This window comes from Ochlerotatus camptorhynchus, unplaced genomic scaffold (genome assembly GCF_037179485.1).
Source record: "Ochlerotatus camptorhynchus isolate MF236.1 unplaced genomic scaffold, CSIRO-AGI_Acam_v1.1 ptg000283l, whole genome shotgun sequence".
NCBI lineage: Eukaryota > Metazoa > Arthropoda > Insecta > Diptera > Culicidae > Ochlerotatus > Ochlerotatus camptorhynchus.
Window position 1 is genome coordinate 98,019 of NW_027040772.1, and position 5,766 is coordinate 103,784.

A 5,766-nucleotide genomic window follows, 5' to 3' on the forward strand; every position below is an offset into this window, starting at 1 on the left:
GCGCGGAGAGAGATTTTGCGAAGGTACGAGAGGGAGAAAAGTACTAGTTGTCTCTCTCATTCCAACGCAAATTTTGCTCCGCTCCGCTAATGAACGCTTAGATCTGAATACACCTTTATTCTTGTGTGCTGGTGTACCGAAATTGATTTTCAGATAATAAAAATGGCAAAAACGGAATCCTTAATATATATATTTTTTTTTCCTTTCCGTCGATCTTGTTTTCCGTGCTGAACGTCAATGCTACCGACGCCAGGGCAGGGAGACATCTCCCACACCTGAACCCTACCTATCGACTCATCGTCTCATGAACCGGGGACCACCGGCGCCGCTGGAAACCTTAATAGAATTGGTTCGAAACTATTTTTTTCAAAGATGTCTGAACTTGTAAATCCCTCCCTGAAATTTGACCAAGATCTGAATCCCCCGAAATTCTTCAAATTCTAGCAGAGCTTCTATGTAGTTCCAAGAACTTCTACAAAATTCCTTGCTCTACTTGGAATTCACTCAATTTGTACAAAGACTGAAGCTTCCGGAGTAGAAATCTAACGTATATGTGAGGATAGTAGACCACCCACGATTTGTACAATTACATATGCAATAGTAAATCTACACAGCAAAAAAATAATTTTGATATCACATCAAAGTGGATGCACTACAATCATGTCGAAAATTTCATGTAATTTTTATGACCACATAAATAAACAAATGCAGTAAAAGCAGCGTAATGTCAATTCATGCATTGTATTAATGATAATTTTGTCCTTTTTAGCAAGTAATATTACACCATATTTTCGACATGATTGTAGTGCATCCACTTTGACGTGATATCAAAATTATTTTTTTGCTGTGTAAGGAATATGTTAGTAGAACTACATAGGGAGAATTTAGAAACTGTAAGTTAAATTCCAAGGGAAGGAGAAAATCGATTTTAGAAATAAATTCAGTTCTGAGAATAATTCATTTGAATTGTTTAGGAGTATATTTTTAGTACAAATGAATTCAAAGGTGAGTTCCAGAAAAGCATTTAGTAGAACTATTTTTTTTCCTGAGATAGTTCATCTGAAATATCTGGAGAATACTAAGAGCGAACTCAAAGTGAGTTTACAATAGACTGTCCAAGAGTTAAAAAAAAATCTTCGAAAAAATCTTAAAAGATACCATCATGCTCAGAAATTATCGTAAATACACAAGACTTCAGTATGATCATTCTTCTGGAAATATTCCACATCTCAACACGCAACAGATATGAAGTTCTTCACATTTCCCTGAAGTTCCACAAAATTCCTTGATATTGTATGAACTTTCTTGAACTTTCGCAAATTCCTCGGGAGATATTTTTTCAATCTTCAACTTGAATTTCTTTGATGATCTACGAACCTTCCTGAAGTTCTGTGAGCTTCCCTTATGTTTTACAAATTTCTCTGATGATCTATCAACATTTCTGAAGTTCTGTGAACCTCTTTGAAATTCTGCAAACTTTTTGATGATCGACGAATTTTCCTGAAGTTCTGCGAATTTATCTGAAGATAAACAAACATTCTTTGAAGTTTTGCAAATTTCTCTGAAGTTATGCGAACTTCCCTGATGTTCTGTCGATGAAATTTCCTGAAGATTTGCAAATTTTTCTGCACTGAAAATAAAATTTCGTTTATACAACGAAATCACTCGTTTGTTTTACGAATTTATTCGTTGTTTTCTGCAACGAAATGGATTTGTACATTGTATGAAGCTAGTTTCGTTAGAACTGCCACATTCGCTATCGCTACACCCAACCAGTGGGCCACAAGTGTTGGTTGTGGATACCGAAAAATGTGGAGTGTGTTAGTGAGGATGGGTAAAAATAACTTCATTATTGTAAGGGATAAACATGACAAAAATATAAAAATAGGCTTCAGACCGGACTTGAATCATGAACCTTGCGATAGCCAGATCTGTGCCTTATCCATCACTCTATCTGTGCGACGAGAAAAGTATAGGCTAAAGGCAAATAAGAAGTACTCATGGAGCGGTAATTCGATTTCGTTTGCTTTTTCTGCTGCTTGCATGTATTTTTTTTCCTCTGACATAAAACCACCGTGACCAGCATTTTGATTTATAATGGTAGCTTGCATGTAGGTATTGGTCAAACCAACAATATTTAAAAAAAAATATCCCATCTCCAACACACAATCAGAACTTTAGGAGACAATAAGCGCAGTTGTTGGTTTGATTGTAGTGATTGTACGAAGATGAATTTGTATATTGTACGAATAAGGTGTAATAGGGGAAACGCTCCTATAGTTGCGGTACGTTAGAAGCGTTAGGTTCCTATAGTTATGCATGGAGACTCAATACACAACTATAGGAACCTAAGCGTTTACCCTATTGGCATTGCCCCCGATGACAGGGAAAACGAATGTTTCGTACCATTTATGAAAGATGTGTTGAATGTACGAAATTCATTTTTACGAAACGGTTTTCAGAGAAATAACGAAAATACATTTTCAGTGTGATGATATGCATTCCAGGGGAAGTTAAGTTTTATAATTTTTTCTAAAGATTGACAAACTTTCTTTAAAATTCGATGAACTTTCGTAATCATAAGTAGTGAGAAATCTGTAATATCAAACAAAACTATCACTAAAATGAAGGCAATTGCCAAAATACAAATCTAAAAATATGCGCATTCATGTAAAGATAATGAAGGGTCCAAAAGGAAAAAAAAACATATAAAAGGAAAAACAAATGATGTTACTATGACATAATCAAATTGACTTTCAATTTAAAGATAAAATATGTACTGACAGTCTGTCAACTAAAATAATGTTCAGTTTATCTGTCATAATTTTGCGACATCATAAAACAGGTATACCTCGATATAACGTAACTGTCACTTTTGACTTCCACCGCCGATTGCTCGCAAACGATCATTCAATCAAGCAAGTAATGATTCCATCGTAAAATCGAGACAAACTCCATCTATTGGTAATGTTGATATATATGATTGAATTGTTTTTTGATGTCGCAAAATTATGACAGATGAACTGAACATTATTTTAGTTAACAGACTTTCAGTGTATATTTTATCTTTAAATTGAAAGTCAATATGATTATTTCATAGTAACATAGTTCAAACTCACAACATAACTGGTCTATCCTCATTTACACAATGCATACGCCTATACTTAAATTTGCAAAATATATGCTACCATTTTCATAATTTTTATTGTTCTTTGCCCTCCTTTCTTTCGCTCATGAAAATTTTATATTTTCATATACTATTTGTGTAGACAACAACTATGAAAAATGTGAAGAACTAATCATAATTTCGAATTAAAGATTCACAACATTAAAGGCTCAATAATATTCCTGGTGACAGAACTCTGAACTAAGCTGTGCAATAGGTCTTGTCTAGCTGAACTACTTTGCCAAAGGCACCAGGTTACTTGATACACTAGCGTCGCCTGGTGATGAAATAGGTCTGGCCAATGACATTTACTCAAAATTGTGTCGATTGTCCTCAAATTGTTATTCAGTATATAAGTAACCTGCATTTTTTCACATGGTACATATTGCACATATATGTAGGTAGGCACTGTTAGTCAGTCAGTCAGAGCGAGAGAATTCCCTGCCTGTTTGGTAGGTATATGGTTTGGTGTGTGGACTTCTCGTTTTTGCAATGCTCACGGCAATAGCCAGTAGTTTTTTTCCTTGATTTGTTTTCCATCGATCTTGTTTTACGTGCTGAGTATCAATTCTACCGACGCCAGGCAAGCAGCTCCCACACCTGGGTCCTACCTATCGACCCATCAACTCATGAGCCGGGGACCAACGGCTTTACTTATCTTCCGAAGGAAGGCGTGATCAGAGATGTTGTTCCTCAGAACATCCCGGCGGCGCCGACTGGGATTGAATTCAGGCCTGTTGGGGTGAGAGGTAATCACGCTTACCACTACGCTAGTCAGCAGTCAATAGTCAATAGTCAGACAGTAGTCAATAGTTCGGAATGGATGGAAACAACGAAAAACACAGAAATTCACCAATCAACCTACCTACCACCACCAGCCCAGCGGCAGCCAGTGTGCCATTGGCCTTGTGCCATACACTACATGAAGCGGGAGGTAATATAACCAATAAACCAATGCTGATCAGCAATTGATCAACTTGTGGCATGACCTCATTGTAGATAGCTGCTTCCCTCCGAAATATGTCATATTCCTCCATCATGTTAGCCATCTCTTCATTATCCAACGATGATTTCCGTCCCAAATATATTGATGATAATTATAACGTTGAACCTTCAAATGAAACTTATCTCTAAAAATAGCAACGTGCGATTTGTGAATACAAGTGCAAGATAAGACTATGCCTGATGAGTGTTAATGATTTCATCAGCGAGACTGAGATATCGTTGTGCATTATTTGAATTAATTAAAGTATCTCTGGGCTTGTTCTAATATAACGTAACTCCACCACACATTTCCTACAGGGTAGATGTACCAATTATGGCTATACGTTCCTATTATGGTGTGTTCCAATTATGGCCTATGAGAATTCCATCCAAAACAGGATCACACCATAATAGGAACGTATGGTAATAACCGGTACACCTACCCTACCTAATGCATGTCTTAATATGCGAGATCCTCCCACCTTCTGATGCATAACGTAATATTGATATGGGCATCTTTTAAGTACGGCTTTGTGTCCATTTGAAGAACAACAGTATTCGCTCACTGTAGAAATACATATACCTATTGCAAGTCCACATTAATTAGAATAAATATTGACAGTGTCATTCCATATTTGCCATCTTTCATGGAGGTGATGATGATTGATTGACGGCATTTTTACTATAGAAAGAACTGCATTCACCTGTAAACAACTGATGAAATTGGATTTCAGTTGACCATTTGTCATGATTAGCAATTTTTTTTCCGGTCTTCTTCAATGTGGTTCACAAAATGTGTATGCATTTCGATATCAAACATTTTCTCGCGTACCTTTTCAATAAGTCCTATCAACATTGTTCTGTTATCTACATTGACTTTCTCTTAATAACTCAGCAGCAAAAACATTATCTCTTATGTTTGATGTTTTGGATGCAAGCCCGAAAAAGGAACAAAATACCCGAAATGTGTTTGTATGGTCGTGGTAATCCAAAGAGAAAATCGACGAAGAGAATCAAAATGCGGCAAAATGACAGCTAAATCTATTGTCTAACTGTCAAATTTACGTCAACGCAACGCAAACGGATCTAATGTGGGTGGCTACATGTCCTCAATAAATCATATGAGAAGACGGAGTTAGAACGCCCAGCGGAGTTCGATAGACCACAGCCAGTTCTATGTGAAATCTTGAAGAATCTTGCAAATATTAAATACAGAAAAGTTCTTATCATTCTGAATCACCTTGTAATTCTCGAACATAGGAGACGTCATACAATTAATAAAAATAAACTTTTCGTTCGGTGGGTCTTTTCCGGATTAAACTCTGAAAGAAAGAAATTAGGGATTTTTGATGAAAATATTGTGTTTTCTTGATATCTTGAACTTCTTTTGTTTCTGTTGATAAAGGTACTGTGGACCCCCGGTAATCTGACCATTTTTAATCTGAACACTTGTAAATTAGTACGCTGTGCAAACTAAAAATGGCTCAAACGTAATGTAGATCGTGGAATACAGAGTCGATATTATAATAGGAGTCCCGCAAAAAGAAAATGTTGCGAACAAGCAGCACTGATTGTGATTGATTGTTCACCAGAGTAAACGGCAACCACATTTTTTT